This window comes from Apodemus sylvaticus, chromosome X, assembly GCF_947179515.1.
Source record: "Apodemus sylvaticus chromosome X, mApoSyl1.1, whole genome shotgun sequence".
Lineage (NCBI taxonomy): Eukaryota > Metazoa > Chordata > Mammalia > Rodentia > Muridae > Apodemus > Apodemus sylvaticus.
In genome coordinates, this window is record NC_067495.1 from 9,911,329 (window position 1) to 9,932,812 (window position 21,484).

Here is a 21,484-nt window from a genome sequence, read left to right on the forward strand (position 1 = left end):
GCTGTGCAAAGGGTCAGCAAGCCCTGAATTCACAGAAGCATCTCATAAACAAGGGCACCATTTCTTATTTATGCACCTCCTATGCCCTGTCTGGGTTCTGCGTGGTCCCCACTTCTTGTTAGCTTTTCAGCTGCACACCAGGCCCCAGCTGGCAGTGGCTAATTGCAATCAGCAGGTGAGAAATGTAGGTTCTCCGAAAAGGAATTATCTCCAGTGCTGGGAACCATTCTGGGAAATGTAACAGACCTGGGGAGAGAGGGGGAGATGTTTAAAACCTGAACTTCTGTGAAAAGCATTAATTGAAAAAGACAGCACCGCGCACCAGGAACCCATGACTCACTCGCCTGAAAATATAATGAAGCAACTAAGTGTGGAAGGAAAGGCGAGGGAGAATTTCCATTTCTGCACAAGCAGCTCCTGCCTCGTGTGCATGAGCCCCGCCTGCCCTCTTTTTCCAGGAGACCCAAGGAGCACAAAGGTTTGCTTTCGGAGTTTTGTCCTTTACCTTTATATTTTTCTACATGAGTAAAATCACTTCAGTGAATGAAGGACTTTTGAATTTTTTAATCCTTAAAAGACAGACGTCACCAAATCTATCAGGAAGCTGAATGTCTTGAGGGATAAGGTTCAAAACTGGTTCATGGTCTCTTGAGGTCACCCAGCACCCAAGTATTCACTGGGCCAAGTGCCAAGGAAGGGGTGGGACATGGGTGCAGCCACACAACCTAAAAGGCTATTGGACTCCTTACAAAGGCAAGAGAGGTGTCAATGACCAAAGTCCTAGTTGGAGGTGCTGCTCTTCCTTGGCCCAGAATGAGGACCGGAAGAGGCCTTTCTTGAAAGCCTCGCCATAAGGGTCCTGTAGTTCACTCTGGAGACTTACAGAATTGGCTTTTCTCTGTATTCAATAAGGAAAAGGAGTGGAAAGCCTACCAGAGCAGTGATTTGAGTTTCATTGCTCTCTTGATGTGTCCTGCTGTGGGGAACACTGGGCAGCATGTGTCCTGGTTCTGAGAAGCTGGCTTGTCTCAGCTCACTGGGCTTTGTCCTGGCAGTTAGCCTTGCACACAGCTCTGATGTGCCCCTGAAAACCACCTGAGAGGAGTGTCACACTACAGGGGGTGAAGAAGAGACAGGCCCAGCAACAGAGAAAACAGAGGCCTCAGAAGGCCTCGCCCCTCATCTATAAGATGAGGGGATTGCTCACCCCCCACCATCTTTGCCTCCCTCCCACCTCTCAGGTCCCATGAAAGGCAAATGGTTAGTTGTAGCTTCAAACAGGAAAGATTCATTCCTCAGAATAAATGTTTCCTGCTGTTTGTTTGGTTTTCAGTTTGTTTTCCCTTGGTTTAGTTGTTTGTAGAACAAAGGGAAGGGAGAGGGTAGGTGTTGAAGCTGATCTCAAAAGAAACTACAGTCCCCAGTGGAAGGTCACATACAGGACAGACTCTGAAGAGGCCTGAGAATCTTTGTCAACCTGCAAGCATCCCTCCCCCCTACACACACACACACACACACACACACACACACACATACACACACACACACACACACACACACACACACACACACACACGACTCCCCACCCTTCCCTGCGCCCACACACCTGCTCCCAGCTGCCCACTCTGTTCTCTCCACTCCCACGTACCACATGAGCAAAAGCAATGTCAGAAGGGAGATTAAAGCCTCAGGGGAAAGATATGAAGAGCCTCAAGACCTTCAGCCCGGGAGTGAAACTCTAAGCTTTGTGATCAAAAGACAAATAAACAGCCATTCCCACCATGTGGCTCGAATCTGCTGAGCCCAGCAAGGAACTGTTCCCCTTCTATAAATGAGCCTACCTGAAGCAGGAAAAGCAAGTCATACCTTGACGTTTGGAGTAGACCCCTTGAAAGCAGGGCAAGCAGCTTATAAAGTTCCTCTCTCACATCTTTGCAAAACAAGCCATCCAGGTAAACTGCTAACAAAGCCACCCTAGTTCTTCATGCTGGTTTTCCCCATTCTGATCCAGGCTATGTTCAGAATTGGAGGTGGTTTTGAATTCGAAGCTGCTGAAAGGATTTTAGAGAGGTCAGGGAATCAAGAAGAGGAACAGAGGGGGAAATTTCCAGCCATGGGGTTTTGTAATGCCAAGACGCACAATTCCAGGGGCACAATTGGTATTGAAGTTTTCAAATCTTTACTCCAGGAGGTGTCATACAGCAGGGGACCCCTAAGCTCTCAGTGCACACCATGTGCCACCATTTGGCTATAAGAATACAGGCGGGAATTCTCTAGTCAAGTTCTGGGCTCAGTACTCATTTATACCATTAGTAAGAGATGGAGGAGGTCAAGATTGTAATGCATACACAGTAGGATTGTCAAGAAGGTCCCCACTGATCTGAAGTGACATTTGAGGAATGGCAGGAAGAAGTGAAAACAAGACTCTTTCTAGCAAGTTCCCTGGAGCAAGAGAGCCTGATAGAAAAGGGTATAACATGCAAACATCCTTGAGGGATTAATATGTTTGGCACAACCAAAGTATACCCTGGGAGCCAATGGAGCTGGATGAGACTCACAGATGCCCCCATTGTATAAGCAGCCTGTTCTGATGTAGCCTGTAGGACTGCTTCTCCATTAACTAACACATTGCTCACGTGATGCTCTTTAATTTAAAAGCCACAAGGGGTGATGGGCCACCCCTCTACTTCCTTGGATCACCTGCATTTCAGTGCGCCACCAGGGGGAGTGACTGTTCTGAAGCACCGCAGACCACAGGATCTCCTACACAGCTGCTACCATCCTCAGTGGAGTTCCCAATACTGCCTCTTGTGGTTGATGGTATCAAATGAAATAGAGTCACTTGAAGACATCTCCCAACTATACCCTCAGCCTCACTGCAGAAGTAGTATGTTTCCCCTAGCTCTTCATAAGCCAAGTAATTGAATACATTCAGTATTAACCTCACCACCATCACCTTTTACCACATGGAAGTGAACATGCCTCTGGAGTGAATGAATTGCTTCTTGGGCTCTTCTCACCCAAGTACCTGAGATGGATTCGCTGTCTGTTATACTCATGTGCTCAATGGCCCTGGCTCAGAGTTTCACAAACAATGTCTATCCTGCATATCATAAGAGGGGACACAAGGGTTACTCAGGCATTCTCAGCTAAGTACCTCAAAGGTCTTCCTGGCCAGAACTTCCCTGTTCGACTGTCAGTGTTCATCAACTCTAGCACAGTGTGTCGTGCAGGCATAGTGTCTAAGTGGAGATGACAAGAGAAACAGGAAGCTTGTTGTCTTTGAACATTAGGGACCTGGCTCCTGAAGCTGGGCTGTGTGGTGGTATCATCCAGAGAAACAAAGCACTATGAGGTTCTAGAATAAGTGCTTTCTGATAGAGAAGGAGCCTTCAACAGTTGTGGGAGTTGAGTAAGGACCTCTGTGTCAGTTGATGTGCATTTGGTCTTGGGCCTAAAAATAGTAGGACTGGCAATCAGGATGTGTGGTAGGGGAGAAGGAAATAAGGTGATGTGGAAAAATAGACAAACTAGTATCTACCTGGGCAGATGGGAAATGTATTAGTTTCTTAGCACCTCCAGTTCCACCAGTGCAATTGACTTGTAGGTTACATTGCTGCCTTCCACCATGCAGATGAACATATAATAGACCCTAGGATTCCAGTAAGGGCAAGGAGGAGACCTGACAGGCACCTGAGGATCTGTAGGACTTCCAGTTGCCCACATCTAGGTGAGCCTCTAGATCAGTGAAGACACACATGTGACCTTCAGACTCTCACTGTAGAGACATAGCCTCTCTTTTGTGTTCATCTTCAAAGCATACACCCATTGCTTTACAGGGCGATCCCAAACAGAGGAGGAAAAGAATGAATTCTGGGAAACAGAGTTCTGATTTTATTACTATGCTACATAGCTACCACAAGACTTTGACTCTGGGCTTCCATATCTTGTGACATCTGGTGTTTGCCTAAGGGAATCTGCGGAGAGCGCCCATCTTATATGAATCATTCCCCACCCCCCTCTCTCATTTATGAACCCATAAAGGCAGCACATCTCTCTAGGTCAAGCTGCCCTGCAGAGTGAGGTGTTAAAAGCCTCAGTACTGCTAAAGCATTCTAAGTGTTCACTAGTTCATGTTAGCTTTGATTTTCTGAGAAACTCCATGGCCTTAGGATTTTGAATTGTAATGAGAATATTGTTTTTGTTCTAGCCAGAATGACAGACATTGCCTCTTTTTCCATGTTGTAAGCCTTGGATCCAGCATGCTGCTGGACTGACTGGCTTTACTTAGGTGCAGTGATGGCAGACAGTGGCAAAATCCCATGCTCATCTCTACCAAGCAAGCCTGAGAACTCCCAGGATGTGAGGGGAATAATAGATGTATAGGATCCTTACAGTGCAATTCACAACTTGGACCCAAGTAGTTTTCAGTAGGCATTCACCTTACAGGTGATTCCAAAGAACTCTAATGTCAGTCTGAGGAACTGAATGAGAGCAATATAACCTGTCAATAGACTACTTCTAGGTGCCCTGGGGGAGAGAAAATAGCAAAGGAACACACACAAAGGAACAAACAGATGGTAATGTAGAAGTGTGTGTGTGAGGGGGGGTGTAATCAAATTGTATAGAAAGAAAAGAAAGACTTATTTATGGCTAAAGAAATAATGAGAAAAAAAGAAAATGATTGGTAAAGACTACTAAACTGTGGGCCTTGACTTCCTTGCTGAGGAAAGGAAGTTGAGTTATGGGGTCTGATGCCAACATGTGCAATGAAATCAAGGAAAGACAGTACCACAAGCGATGGAATGAAGAGTGCCTTCATTCCAGGTACTTCTTGGAAGAAAGAATAGTCTTTTATGGTGGGATAGAGTTGACACAAGTCCAAATGAGACTGAGGTGGCTAGAGGCAAGATGCTTCAGACCATTGCCACAAGTGCCCCAGGTACATATGCAAGTGAGTACGAAGTGCAGGCATATCTCCAAGACAGCTCACCATGGATATTACCGGAAGGGGTACTGCTGATTTAAAAGTGGTAGAAGCAACTGAATGTGAGTTTTCTTAGTGTTTAAAATGTCAAAAAATGGAAGCATAGAAAAATCAATCCTAACCAAGTAGCCCATGACATTCTTGTTGAATTCTCATGCTGCCAATGGTTTTATGTAAACAGGATTCTAGTTTCCTGTTGTTCCCTTTGGAGGCTATAGTGACCCAAATTACAATTAAGTCTGTAGGATCTGTGTCTAGCACCATTTCTTAAAAGTTCTTCTGTCAAGGGCCAGTTATTAAATATATTTGATTTTGTGAGCTGGGTGTACATTACTTGTTGCAACTCCCAAGCATGCCATTTAAACATAAAAGCAAGCATAGGAAATGAAGGTGGGGAGTAGCTGGATTTTGGACTACTTTATGAGTTCCTATTTCTATCATCCTTCTCCATCCTTATCCCTTCCAATCTCCCAACCCTAGGAAGTACAGAAAGAAAGCTTGAGGGGAAAGACAGCAATGTCATTAGGCTATTTTCTTCTGGTTAGGACACTGAGTTCCTTTTGGGAAACTTGATCTTCTTCATCAACCATCAGCAGCCAGCCACCAGCCATGAGCCAAGTGCCACCAGCCACCGGCCACGAGCAAGTAGCACCTAGCAACCAGGTTCTAGCAATCAGCATCCAGAAGCAGTGGCAGCACCCCTCTTAGGGCCCTAGCATCTATATACCCTCTCAAGAGTTCTCAGAATTCCAAACATACACTTGCAGACACCACCCCTGCAGTTGGCCAAATCACACCCCTTCCAGAACACCAAACAAATCATACTCAACTGCTGTGGACAATCTGAAGGAGCTCCATATATCCACACCTGGGATTAAACAAAAACATTCTCATAACATTTCTGTTTCAAAAGAAACCAAAATAATCACTAGACAGGTGATCATGTCCCAATAAAACTTTATTTACCAAAATATAGTCTAAGGACTATAGTTTGCTGACTACTGATCTGGGAGTTTCCTAGAAAGTTTAGTTCTCATATATTCAAAGCATTGAAAAGCTAAGGGTTTAATGTATGCATTACTTACAAAGTTTGTATGTTCTAACACAGAGAGGGAAGAAAATAAGAAAAACTGAAAAGAGAAATCAGTCTTTTTCCCCATAAGCCTGGAGAAGAATTCAGAAAAGAACAAGAAGTGTTTAAAGATAAAATATGTTCTGTAAAGGACAGACAGACAGACAAACACACACACACACACACACACACACACAATGTAGAGAATAAGAGACCAGAAATCAAGAGATCCAGACTCTAGAACACTCTCTGCCTTCAACCTTACTGCTTCAAAATAATAGTCTTCAGCTTCTTGTGCATCCTCAAAGGGCAGAGCTTGGACAAAGAACCGCTATCAATCCTGTCTCTCAGTCCAATCCCAGCCTCACAATATCCAGAGACAAACAGGATACAAAAACACAGCAGGCTGTCCCAGTGCTTCAGTGGGAGTGAGCAGAAGTGGGGCATGATGCTGCCCCTGCCAGTATCTCTTTTCAAGGACAGATGCCAATCTTCTTCCTACATCATCTTATGCTGAAGATAGAGTTGAACTTGTGCTTAAACAATTTAATCAGCAGCCCAAAGTTGCCTTTTATCACTCAATCTCTGGGCTAGACTGAATAATTATTCTCCATCCTCTAACCACTGGACTGTTAAGTATCAGCTGAAGCAAACAGAATATCAGGCACTGTTAAATGCTATCCCAGCCCTGGTCTTCATACTAACATGATTCCCACGATGGCTGGGTTTTTAAAAGGTCCAGCAGCAAAATATGGCTCTCGGAATGATTGTTTTGCTGGGAAATGCTCTATAGTGTTGGGGAGAGGGAAGCATTCTTTCATCTAGTATGATCATCTTTCTCCCCTGGTCATTAACAAAGAAAACATGTATACTGACTGGTCAGACACTGCCAGTTTGAGTGGGGGAGAATCTTTCTAGACTCCATTTGATGTTGCGCCCATTAGAACCCGCTCAGCCTTACTTTTCCATCTGTACAGTGGAGCAAAAAATTGTCATTCGACATGGCTGTTCTGGAGAATCATGAATTGTGTTCCTTACTCAGCTCCCTGAATAGTAGCCACTCTCTAAACAGGACCCACCTGGCTATATTACAGAACAGTTTGAACTTAATTCTTACACAAGCCAGGTTATTTTAGTTGGGGATGATATTATTCTGTACAATTACTGTAAGTTAATTTTTAAAGGTTTTATTATTTGCTCTTTATCAATCTTCCCCTAGTAAATACCTCCTACAAAGACACTCCCTTGCAATATACTTATGGCTGGTGTAGATACTATTTACATTTGTGAAAAAGCAGTGTGGACCCCACCCCTTGGCAGTTGGCCTGCCACTGAGGCTGTGTGAAATTACGGAAGTAGATAGGAGCCAGGATAACTGGGGACTGTAAAATCTTCTGGACAATCAGGCATCCCACCCAGTGAGTCATCCATTTCTTTTGGCAGGTGTATGATGAAAACACCCTTCCTGTCACTGCGGCCCTTCCCCAAACCCCTCCCTCTTTTGGCTGATTCAAATACCAACATCCTTCATACACAGCCAGCCCATGTGGCAGAAAAGGAGGGGAATTACCTGCCTCATAACATAGGCCTCTTCTGGTTCTGACATCACTGATTCTCACAGTCTTTCTGTGTTCAGAATTACTCATGGGAAATCTGGCAGCTGCCTTCTGGATGTTCTCTGTGAACTCAGTTTCCTCCTCCTCCATTCCAGCTTCATCATGTGACCAGTAGACAGATTCTAAAGACCCAGCTATCCTACTGACACCACCCTGTTTAAAAACCGTGGCATGCAGAACAAAGTTGAAATACCTCAGCAAGTTCCAGAGGTACAGTTCTGGGCCTGGCTCCAATGTATCCTTAGGGGCCCCACCATCGGGATTCTGCCTTGTTCTATTTTTCATGATCCTGTCTGATTTTCCAACTTCTATTCAAACTTTACAAGTCAGGTCAAATGCCACCCATCTCAGACACAGGCTGTCCCAATTATCTCTTTATCCCCATTCCCGAATAAGTCATGTCTATTCTAGTACTTTGCACACACAAGGGTGTTTGCTGATTGATGGTTTGTCTGGCTCTTGGCTATCATCTTAACAAGAACATGAGCTATAACTTATTAATTTTGGTATTTCCAATTGTATATTACCTGACAGGAATTTATAGGTGCACAGCAGACTTTGGTAACTAGAGTAGAATGAAATGAGAGGATGAATTCAACAGGATTGGTGGGGAGGGAAGGCTAATTCGGACAAGACACAAATCCAGAGGCATTATCAAAGGGCTCTTCTAGCCTTTCTTTACTAGTGGATTTTACTTTTAGTTGGCCATGCCTTTGGAAAATTAAGTAAACTTTCCTGCTAGCAACTTCCTACCCATCAAATCAATATCCCTCACTCTTTAAAAAGATCCTGAGGCACTTTCCTGGCCAGCTTTCTACCTTCTAGCATTTGCAATTGCCTTAGCATATTGTGTGTAGAGCCAAGTCGTTCAAAATTTTGATATAAGAATTTTGGGATGATCCATGGTAACAACCTCTTGCACAACCCATTTGCTGTTTCCTGACCCTGAAGCTTGAAGAACAAGTTCCACACTTCTTGGCAAAGAACATAAGGCCTTCCATACCTTGGTCTTCTCTGTTCTCTCCATTGACATCTAGCATTATCCCTCTTCTAGCTATTGTCTTCTGAGAGGCATCTTCTGTGAGAACATTCGCCCTGTTTGTTTTGGCTTGAAAATGAAATGTTCCAATAGGCTCATGTAGTGAACACCTGAACCCTAGTGAGCAATACTACTTTGGAAGGATCTGGGAAGTTTTAGGACATGGGACACTGAGTACATACTTATGAAGGTCAAACTCAGTCCTAGTACCCTCCCTTCTCTTTTTAATACTATCCTGCCCACCATGAAGTAAGCAGTATATATGACCCATTTATGGATATTTGACTTGCGGTCAGATTTAATGAATATATAAGAATGCCTATTCGGATTTGGATTTTGGATATATGTAGATTCAAATTTTATGTACTCTTTGACATATTTAAAGCAGTGATTCTGTCTATTGTGAATTAGGTTTCAAATGTACATCCTAGATTTTGCCTAGAAAATTAGGTTGAGAGTTGTGTTTTTATGAACCTCTCTGGACAGAACTCTTACTGGATATGTCAGGGTTTCTTTTAGATATCTGTATAGGGTGTGTGTGTGTGTGTGTGTGTGTGTGTGTGTGTGTGTGTTTGTGTGTACACGCATGTGCACGCTCATTTTGGATGATAACAACAAATCCCTTCTTAAGTGACTTGACTCAAGAACTCTCGAAACCATCTTCTACTTTGAGAACACAAAAAAGGGGGCTAGAGTGTGGCACAGAAAGGGTAGTATGTAGAGAAATAGACACAAGGCCACATCTCTATAGTGCATGCACCCCATCTTCTCCTTTGAAAGGTAGAGACTGAAGTGTTACTCTTGAACTTGACACCCAGGTAGAAGACCTCAAGATGCTTTGCTATGTGTTGTTTACGTTGGAAGACACAGAGGATGCCACTCATGTCCATGAAGGCTACAATGCACTGTGGGCTCAGGCTTGCCTCCAGCCTGGAGTCACCTAGGAGCAGGTATAGTGTTCAAGTCTGCCTAGAATGAAGCCTTTTTGGTCATGGATTTCAAGAGTATGCTTGGAGAAGAGATGCTCACGTATGGTCTGTAAGTGAAAAATGGACACACACACTCAGAGGGGAGGGAAGGAGAGAAAGAAAGAGACAGAGACAAAGACAGACAGGCTTGGGTACTGGCTTGAAGTATCAGAGGATCTCAGCAGAAAGCAAACAAGGATTGTGCTGATGTTTTTTTTTTTTTGTCAACTTGACACAGGCTAGAGTCATCTTGAAAGAGAATACCTCAGGTAAGAAAAAAATGGTTTCATTAAATTGGCCCATGGGCAAGTCTGTGGACATTTTCTTGATTAGTAGTGACTGATGTGAGAGGGCTCATCTGATTCTGGGTGGTACCACTGGACAAATGGTCTTGAGTTGTATCAGAAAGTTGAGCAAGTCGTAAAGAACAAGACTGAAAGCAGTGCCCTTCAAGGGTCTCTGTTCAGTTCCTGTCTCTAGGTACCTGTCTTGAGTTCCTTCCCTGACTTCCCTCAATAGTTGACTGTATTTAGAATGGATAACTTGCTTGTGGTTGTGCTGTTTATCACAGAAACAGAAAACAAGCTAAGACAGGAGTATTCCACTAAGATCTGAAGAGCCAACAACAGTCTTAAGCTGTCATACTTTATAGAGACAAGTTAGGCAGAGGTCAAGAGAGAGGTGAAAGATCAATCTCTTGCCATGGACATCACTGACTAGCTCAGGAGGGAGTTAGCTTATGCCTCTTCACATGCAAGGAACCATGCCAGCTGGGACTCCAGCTTTAATCGTCTGAAAAGCAGGCTCAGAAAGGGCAGTGTCATCACCCTGTCAAGTTGGAGCAGTCTATTTCCTGACCTCTCCCAGCTTCAACAGTGTCTTCAGCCAAAAGGCAGCTAACAAGTGGAGGAGGAGATGAACGAAGAGAGGAGGCCTCTTGGCCTTCTCACTGTGGCTTTTCAGTGTAAAAGATCTGGGCAGGGAAGATTAAATGCTAAGCCAGACTTGGAATTTTGACTCTTCATGTGTTTAATGAGACACTCAAATTACTCAGTTATGATTTGGAGTGACTATGACAACATGTTACCTAACAGTGAGTAGAAACGATTGGGTTCAGTTTGCATTCTGGTCTGAGGGAAGAAAATCCTCCTAGAAAAAAAGTCAAACAAGTAAGTCCTGCTTTCTTCACATAGGGTAGACTTCTCTGTATACCTGTTGCACGGGCATGCCCTAATTTACATAAGTTCACCTTATCCATGTATCCAACCACATCTGAGAGGCTATGCTGACAATTCCAAGTAACCAAGGTGCCAAAGGTCTCCTTCACTCCCAGAAACTCTCTGTCATTCTGTCTCTTCTTTCTGTCTCTCTCTGTCTCTCCCCCCTCTCTCCTCTCAACTGTGAACCTCAATACATTTAGTTGATCTGCTATTATTAGCCTGTGAATCCCTTTTATTCAAATCTCAGGGTTTTGACCTTCAATATATAAGGAAATCAAGTGGTAAAGGGAATGAGTCATTAGACTAGCAGGTGATACATAGGATAAGAAAGGCCAAATAAGATGTGATTGTCTTGGCAACAAGCAGACTATATTAGATGAGGGCTTAGAAATGCAAATGTAGTATAAATAAAAGGCCACAGCTACCAATTTTCAGTCTTGTTACTACCAGGTTTATCTACAATGATGAAGAAAAATGGCTGTGCCTGACAAATGTGTAGAGGACAAAGGCATAAGGAAGCCCAAGTATGTCATGGAACAGAATCAGAACTCAAAGTCACAAATAGATAGATGGAGTGATTGAAAGAGCAAAGTACCAGAATAAATAGAAACATCTGGATGAGTAAGAAAGACATAATTCATTTTCAAAAAGTCTTCCAGGGGTTTCTTGACTTGATATGACTCAGAAACAAATCAAAACAAAACAAAAATATGCTTGCCAATGTAGATTTCAAAACCAAACTTGGTTGCACCAAACTAGAGAAAGCCAGAGAAAAGAAGACATAACCAAGATAGAGAAAGTCAGAGCCCAAGAACTAGAAGGGCAAGATATCTGAAAGATTCAACACACAAGAAATACTTAAAGTAATGTACCACTTATATTTGGAAGAAAGAAACAATGAGTCAGAAAGAATAGATTTTAATTGAAGAAACACATTGTAAAAGAAAGTTTTATTCTAGATGGCAATACAACCTCAAGATGCTGATAAATCCTTAGAGTCTCACAGCCTTGAAAGTGGCTGCTTCATGATGCAGTGGCCTATTAAGCCAACTAAAGAACTAAAAATAAATTTAAGAATACAATTTTCAAGTGTTTTGTGTAGTCACTAGCCTCTGCAAGTTCTTGTGCCCTTTGACTTACTATCATTCTTCTTTGGATTAATTGGGAACAACCTTGTGATGTGGGGGCATAGGCAATTTCAAAGTGAGGTTTTAACATGCACTGTACATGAACTATACAGATACTAGCTGTATGTGAAACTAGATAATGCTATAATCTGATGAAAGGCCTTGGGAGAGGCTACTGTTAGACTGGAGCTGAGTGCAACAAGTCCTAACTTAGTTGGTTACCACTGTGTTGACAAGACTCATTTGGAAGCTACAATCTAAAGGACATTCATAATCCATTTCAATAAGAGCAAACATTATTCACAAAACACAAATAATAAGAAATCCCAAAGGTTCTTGTCTCTTAGAATTAAAAGCCAAATATTCACATCGTTTGGTGTTAGAAACAGATGAACTGAGTTAAGGAGTAAGGATTATAAGACTAGACCAGAAGCCAGATAGTTATATTCTATCAAATTATAAGGCCTAGTTCTTAGGGTTAAATGTATTCTTACCTTAATGGAGCCTGGGTCAATGATTCTTCAAGATGCTTAATAGAAATACAGATTCTCAGTCCCTTTCCCCAGACCTGCTGAATCTGAATCTGTATTTGGATAAGATCCCCAGGTAGATTGTAGAAGCTTTAAAAATTTAGAAGCACTGCTGGATAGCAGAGTTGACAAAATTACTCCTTTGTTTCTGTCATTGGTTACCAATGGCCAAATATTGTCCTTTAAATATGGGACACAAGACAAATATGAACAAATACATGGATACAATAGGGCAGGGTATTTGACATAATAAATCATCTCATTCGTGGTTATAGAAAGACCAACAGCACTATCCATGTGATTCCACAGTGAATTAGAAAGTAAGATTTAGCTGAAGTAAAGTGAATTTGCATCTCAGAAATCTTATCAAATCTAAGAAGATAAGGAAGCAAGTTTGATTCTTGGGACCAAAAATCATAGGACTAAATTAATGCTTTGGAATCATTTTAATATTAAAAATAGGACAATTAGGATGGTGTCTTCTTAGTCCAGTTGGGGATGCTATAACAGACTCTGTTAGAATGGGAAACATATGAAGAATGGAGATTTATTTTGCACAGTTTAAAAGCTTGGGAAGGCCTTGATCCAGGGAATGCAATTAACAAGGGTGTTTTTACTGCACCATCACAGTAAGAAAGCATCACTAGCTGAGAGATCACATAAGAGAGGTGGGAGGGGGCAAATTAACCCTTTCCTGAGGAGCTCACTCTTGCAATAACAACATTAATCCCTTCCTGAGAACAGAGCCCTTATAATATAAAGGTTCTATCTCTCAGCTCTGGTGCGCTGGGAAATATTTTCTGCCCTGGGGACTTTGCTAGGCACATTCAAACCACAGCAGATTAGGTTAAATATAACACATCACTATTTCTAATTTTAGTAGTCCACTTATTCTTTAAGATGGGTGGTCCCATGCACAGCATTGGTGACATTTGGCAATGATTCACAAGAAGTGGCTTAGAGGCCTGCTCCAGGAGAGATGTAATAGGTGCCGGGGAGATGGTGTGATCCAGAACTGTGAGAAACACAGTGAATTTTAGGGTTTCTAATGAAATGTCCTAAAACCATTATACTTATTGCACTAAGTTATTTTGTCATCCCCTGGATTTTGTTTGAGAGGCAACTGAAGAAATGAAGTCAAACACAGAAATGTCAAGATTTAAAATGCCCGATGATGTGTCCTTAAGTGGATTAGAGTGTCTACCATTTGAAATCCTATGTCGCCGGAAGCAATGAAATGGCCTTTGCTTTGTTCCAATCTCAAGAGCAAATCCAAAACATTCTTAGCTAATAAGAATACTCTAGACCATTTCTCATGGAGGAACATTCTTGCCATGGACAATCCAAGAAAGGGCTTTCTTTTGAGCAATGGTGAAGGAGCCTCTTAACTCTCAGTGGTTTAACCCTGTGAGCAGGAACAATTGATTTGTCAGGTCACACCCAAGTTCATGAAGCACAGACTGTGAAAACACACCAGAACCTCTAGAGAAGGAAGAAGAGTTCCTGTTTATATGATCTTTCTGTCCCACTCAGTCTGATGGAAAAATAATTTAAGAACATATTTTTGCCTTTTACAAAGGACTATGCAAGTACGATCAGTATGTTGAGTAGTTATGTCCTTGGCTTTGTAGAGCCACTAGTAGCCCTGGCTTATGGCAATGATATCTGGAATATCATCGTGGTGAAAGAGGACATGGCAAGAGCTACAGAGCCACAGGCATCCATTCTACTCTCTTCTTTGGATTGCCTTCTGCATTTTGTACTAACCAGAAAGTACCAGCTGACAGCTGTTAGCTGCCATCCCTGCCTTTTGCCACAAGAGAGTCACATTTATTGGTGACTTTTTCCTTGGCTCCATTCTGAGAAGAAATTTACGGAAATCATTTGTATTCTATGGAGCAGAAAAGGCCCATCCTTGCCCCAAGACAGAGCATATCTCAGGCCTTCTCTATCTGTGCATTCAGCCAAATAAGCTGCTGTTTGCTAAGCAGCAAGTATGGCTTGGTGCTGGGGAATGCTTACAAAATGTGCAACATCTCACCCTGCCTTCAAGGTCAGAGTGTTGTTGGGTAAGGAAGGGAATAATATACATCAGCTTGAAAAAACAAGCAGTATAAAAACAGTAAATAAGGAATGCTAAGAGCAGTAAAATTAAAGTATATGCTGTAGCTGTGTTGGATTTAAGTAAAGCTTAGTAGGAGTGGAGTTGGGAGGAGCTGTCAAGAGGTAAGTGAGCCTGAGGTTACGTGACTGTGAGCTTGAACTCTATATTGGCAGTGTCACAGTATTCCAGATTGGCAGAGCTGTGATGGGCTGTGATGAGTTATCTAACTGAGAGGCACAGAGCACAACTGAGTCACAGTGGGGCTAATGGCTGCACTAAAGCCATCGCCTCTGTGCAGGACTGTTGGCTCAGCTTACTGGATGCTCTGGCATAAATTCTTCCCGAGCAGATGTTCTCAATCTGTGGGCCACGGCCTCTATCTCCAAAAATATTTACATCACAATTCATAACTACCAAAATTGCAGATATGAAGTAGCAACAACAATAATTTTACGATCAGGGAGGGGGGCCACCACAACATGAGCAACTGTATTAAAGGCTTATAGCATTAGGAAGTTTGAGAGGCACTGTTCTAAGGAAGGGCAGAATCATTTTAAAGAATGGCAAGACCATTCTGGTACCCAATATCAATTTTATGGTATAAGATTATCCTCCCATCTCTCTTTTTTTCCCTTGTTGGATGGTTTTCCTTTTAGTCAAAGCTTTTAGGAGTGTTTATTTCCACAGGAAGATGGGTCAGTAGCTTCAAAGTCAAATATATGGCCACAAATAGCAGGGTAATAAGGCATGGGATAACCTTCCTGGAAAATGAAACATTCAAAGGAGTTCAGTCTCTGTATCACAGTGGTTGATATCCACCCACCCTGGATTCTAATCTTCACATAGCCGTTTCCTTCTTCTCCTTACTTCTTGCTCCTTCTTATAGACACTTCAAGTCTATTCTTTCTTCCTCTGGCCTCTCACCCAGCATCTGCTGCCTAGACACTGAAGCTACTTGTGCCTCTGAAAAGTGAGAGAGCTGAAATCATGGAAACCTTTCCCAGTGTCACCTTTCCCACCTAGAGACTTCAGTGCATGACCCCCACTTCTTCTTCCACCCCTTCTCTAATCTGAGATGGGTCAACCCTCTTGCTCAAGGCCAGTTTCTCCTTCCCAAGCTGATGGGACCTCATCTTCTTCCTTTTGTTGTTATCCTTCCTACTATTTTGCTCTTTGCCTGTAGATGTGACAAAGAGCAGTCTAATAATCCAAAAGAAAAGTGGAGCACATCCCAAAATGCACACGTCTACTCTTCTTACTTCCTCCAGTCAGTATCCTTGCCCTCCTACTCATCATGGCCACAGACTTTCAGAAGGCAACATCTATGCTGGCATCCCCAGTTCTTTAATTCTGATTAGTCCTTAAAACTGGCCTGTGGCTCTTGGTTAGAAAAGGCTTATCCTTATGCTTTATTCCAGATCCAATTAAAACCTTGTTCGATCATCTACTGTATTTGACACTGATGTATCCTCTCTGCTTCTTGAACCTCTGACTTCTCCTATTTTCTCTGCTTTCCTCTCCCCCATTTTCCTCCTGATTCCCTACCTCATACAAACCCCATCACAGTACCAATTATCATCTGTTTCCAACAGGTTCTGTAACATCCTATGCTATGCGGGGCTCTGTTCACTTTTTGGAGCTCACAAAACCATATTTAAAAAGTAGCATTTTAGGTGTTTGCTTCTTCCTATTGAGCAAAATGGCCCTAGCTAGAAATGGCTCTATATTGGTTCATATTCCCAGTACCCTTTTCTAGAGTTCAGTGTCTACAAGCATATAATTAGCTTTCTTTTCATTGCTTTGGAACAGGTGTTAAAGATAAACTAGAGTGATTATCAGCAACAATATATTCAGGATCATTTGCAAAATATATGTTCTTTTCCTCCAGGGCCTTTGATTGAGAGGTGTGACCAAATTTTCAGACTGACCTGTGGTGAGCAAAGGTGGCAGGAGTGCTCTCCCTTCAGTTGTGGCACATTCAAGCACTATCAAGGTCTTCTGGAGTGTGCTTCTTAAAACCGTTCAGTTCACCATACTGTGGAGGTCTTCTACTGAACTGGCCTTATGTTTGTTTATGAATGTGTAGGTTCTCACTGAACAGAGTGTGATATTCAATTATGCCACCATTTCAACTCCAAGGCAGTTTTTTTTTCTGCCATGAAATTCCTTGACTGGGAGTGTGTGCGTGTGTGTATTCTGTGTTTATACTCAGTTATCTTTCATGTATTTATAGCAGTAGTTGTCATCATCTAAGCCCAAGTCATACTTATTTCTTCTAGGCTTTTATAAACAATTCTGGCATTCTGGAATCCTATGAGCCTGCACTACAATAGTATAGAAAAGCTGGTATGTCGCCAGCATGTGGAGTCTCTACTTCAATATCCCTTATGTTGTTATATCAGCCTGTGCATTTGACATCATATTCTCCCTCTTTCCACCATTATCTCTGTTTATTTTATACTTTGTGTCTGTAACTTTAAGGGCTGTTTCTGAACTGGAAGGCTTATTTTGTAAAGTTATAATTTGTTACCGATGCTGTTGGGATAGGAATCTTTTCTTTTCCCTTATCTAGTGTGCTTGACACGGCCCCTATACCAATGAGTCTATCATAATCTGTTTATGGAGGAGCCACACCGGTCATCATGGAAGTTCCTTTTCTAGTCTTCCATTTTCATAGCCTTCCTCCTTCCCTTTTACTCCTTATGAGAAACTGAGCTCCAGGAATGGCCATAGGTTTGTGCTTCTACAACAACTAGCTATGACAGATAAATGTTTGGTCAGGTCTGTTAGGCTCTTTAGATCTTGACTGTATGATACACTATATGCACAGTGCCTGAGAACCTCCTGATATTTGAATAATTGGGACTATTATACCCTTTCCATTGGAGCCAGGCCCTTTAGAAGCAGTTGTATGAGCATGGTAACCTCTAGACACTCCTTTTTTGTCCCTGTGTCTCACAAGCAAAGGTGGCCAAGGTTTTCATCAGTGTTCACAGGGCCAAGCTTACCCTCACATCCATTGTCTAGTGCAGAGGTCAGCAAATTTGTTTTGTATAAGGCTAGATAATAATATGAGTAATATTTTCAGCTCTGCAAACCGTATAGTCTATGCCATTACTGCTCCATTTACAGTTGTGGGACAAAAGCAAACAATATATGAAGAAGGAAGAGTGGCTATATCTCAGCAAAACTTCATTTGTAAGAGGAGGTCAGGAGCCAGATTTCAGCAAGGACTACAGTTGATCTATCTCTACCTGCCTCCAGCTGGAACTGTTTATTTGACTCTTCCTTTGGGGCACCTGATTGATGGAAACATCTTTGATCCCTTTGTGGGATGTTCTTTTTGTTGATATAAACTTGCATGGCCAGATCATTAACAGTGACATCCATGGGAGGATTAGGACACAATGTTCCAGAAGGCAATTAAGGTCAAGGAGTATCATGGCCCCATATATCAACTGACATTTCATTTTGTGTGCCAACAAACATACTGCTGTTCTTAATCCATAGTTTGCCAAGGGCATTCTCTCAGGAGGCAAGCTTTTAGGGGACTAGGGCATTACAATTCTTCGTGAACTGATTGTGTTGTTGGTATGAATTTCAGCAGTAACATAAGTAGCCTCAGTTCCAGATGGTCACCATATGCCCTAGTATACATGTGCTAATAGCCTCTGTTAGAGGTAGAAAATGCTCCTACATGCACTCTTTGCTTCTTCTTTCTGTCTATGGTCTACCTGAGTGGCAGGAAGACCCAGATGTCTAAGGTTTCTGAAAAAGCATTACTGAGACGAATTCATAGAATCAGCATGTATTTTGGAGTTGGAGCTCAGCTACAAACTTGAGATTCTCCATATTAAACACAGGAATAGCAATGCTGATTGCTACCTAAAGGACAGTTGTTAGGATGCTGAGACATAAACAGTATATTGTATGTCACTGTTTCTTTACTACATGACACTCCTACACTCTCCGCTCTGCCAACTGTCATTGTTCAAAAATGTTTCCTAACTGTCACACAATGAAGTTGGGAAAAGGGCCTCGAGCTGAAGCATGATGACTCTCTGCCAAATGGTCTCAACACAAACCTTGATTCTCCTTTCAATGAAGGCACAATGGAGCCTTGTATCCATCTTGAAGCATTTTGTCAGGTTTGTTTAAGTGTCTTCATAAACACTATGCTATTCCTTCTTGTAGTAGTCCTTTAAAGAAAGAACAAAGTGTATGATTACATCTGTTTTTCTAATAAGAGAACTGAGAGAAAGAGACACCAAACAAGTAATCAGAAATCATCCAGTGCTTTACTAAAGAACTAAAATCCAGATTCCTAGAGCATAACCTAGGTGTTCCAGTATGCTGCAAACCTTTCATTCACTAAAATGAAATCTGCTAGGATTTTGCCCTGTTCTACTTTACATTAAAATAATGCTTGGAGCATTATTTTAGAATACTAGGTGTAACCTTCTCTCGTGAAGGAACACAGATTATTGTTGGCATCAAATCTAGTATGGTAGCTTTCTGTTACTACGGTAAACACATGAAGTAAATATAAAAGGTTATTTTGACTCATAGTTTTGAAATGGCCAGTCTGTGATCAATTTTCCCTGTTGCTTTGAGGTCTGTAGCAAGATAACTCTTTAAAGTGAGTATGTGACAGGAAAAATCTGCTCATCTTAAGGATTCTGGAAGTACATAACAGAGCAAAAGATCAAAATAACATAGTCTTCTTTGAAAGCATAGTCCTAATGACCTAAAAAAAAACCTAGACCCTATTTTCCAGAGTTCTTACCACCTCCCAAAAGCACCACTCAAGGACCAAGCCTTTAATGAATGAGCCTTTGGGGAACACGAGATTTAAACAGTAGCACCCCTTTAATAGGTGAGCCTTTGGAAAACAGTTGAAATCCAAAAGCTAGCACCTAGAAACTGAGTTTAACCTGGAGAAGGGTAATAAAGATTGTGGGGGCATGGAGAAGAAAGTTTAGGCTTTTGGACTTTTACTCTTAACACAAAATTTTTAGCTGATTCAGAACTTATCTCTGTTCTTCTTTTAAGAGAAAATGGTAAAAAAAAAAAAAGCAAGAGTCTAGTTCACTTCTGTGCTTTTCTAAGCATCTCTCTTTCTCTCTCTCTCTCTCTCTCTCTCTCTCTCTCTCTCTCTCTCTCTCTGTGTGTGTGTGTGTGTGTGTATGTGTGTGTGTGTGTGTGTGTTTCTAGAGCAGAGACAATATGTACTAGACTATAGACGGCAACCTTGACAGTAGATTTCTACCTCTCATGAGGATTTATGTTGATGCAATGTGTCTCTACTTCTCAAATTAAAGTTGCATTAGCCTGAACTAGAAAAACAACACATTCTGTCTACTGGGCAAACTAAGTATGATGACAGGGATCCAAGAGCTCCCCAAGAGGACTGGAGTCTGTATAGCTAGCTCACTTATGTCTCATCAACTAGCATGGACCAAGTGTAGGTCAATGCACATTATATCATAGTCATATAGGAGTCTCTTACTTAGAACATCACTACAGGAAGGTACAAATACTAGGAACTAATCTATTTTAGGCATATAGACAGACAGGTGTTAGAATGAGTATCAGCTCCCATTATGTTATTTTACAAATATTACTAAATATTCAGTTTGGAGGTAACAGATAAGTTCACATGGCTTAAATGAAAAACCATTACAAAGAAAATAAAGAAAAAGATTCCTCCTCTTTCCTTTTACAGTTCCCCTTCACAGTAGGTAGCATTCCATCATATCTAGGATGTCATTAATTTTGAGATTCCTCATTATTCTATATTCCACAAAAAGGAAATAATACAAATAATTATATATCTAAAGGACTATAGAGTGGAAGATACCACTATATCACAGTAGTCATGCCTGTTAAAATGTGGAAAGTGTATAGCATAGAATCCTTCTCAATTTCTTTTCACATATATAAATAAATATTAGTATAGATATCAATTTTACTCCCTAAAAACAGCAAAAAGAACATAATTATCTGTTGATTTTTTTTTTCATTTTAAACTGTCTTTCTACTGGGCAGTGGTGGTGCATGCCTTTAATCCCAGTACTTGGGAGGCAGAGGCAGGTGGATTTCTGATTTCCAGGACAGCCTGGACTACAGAGTGAGTTCCAGGACTACCAGGACTATATAGGGAAACCCTGTCTCAAAAACAAACAAACAAAAAAGCCAACAAAACAAAACAAAAGGCTATCTGTCCATATTAGTAGATGGAAATCTCCTTCATTTCTTTTTATACAGACTAAATAGATGTGTTGTAATTTATTTATCTAGGCTTCTCTTGGATTATTCTCAATCTTGTGCTATCTCTAATCCTGTTGAAACAAATAGCATCATGTGTACATCATTTCATACTAAGGCAACTGTTTCTATAGATAAAATTCTAAAATTAAATGTCTGGGCAAAATAAAATAAACACTTTGAACTCTCAGAGTCATTTGTACCTTTTCTATAAATCATACTTTTATGGTGTTTGTCCATCTGTATATTAGATCATTGTTTTTTTCTGGTGATCTGTGGTGTGAGTGGCAACGTTTATTCTAGTTTATAATTTCTTCTTGTTTTACTTTATTTATTGTGCTTCTTTTAAAAAAAATACTTTGAGAGCAGCAGCAGCAGCAGCAGCAGCAGCGGCTGGTCCAGAGGAAGGGCCATCAGCAGTAGAACCAAGCGGACAGGGTCCAGGCAGACCCAGTGCCCACGACCACTGGCCATCGCTGGCCAGCCAGGCTGCAAGCAGCGGCGGATTTACGGTGCCTTTCACCACACAGAAGCCACATCAGAACTCTGCCTCC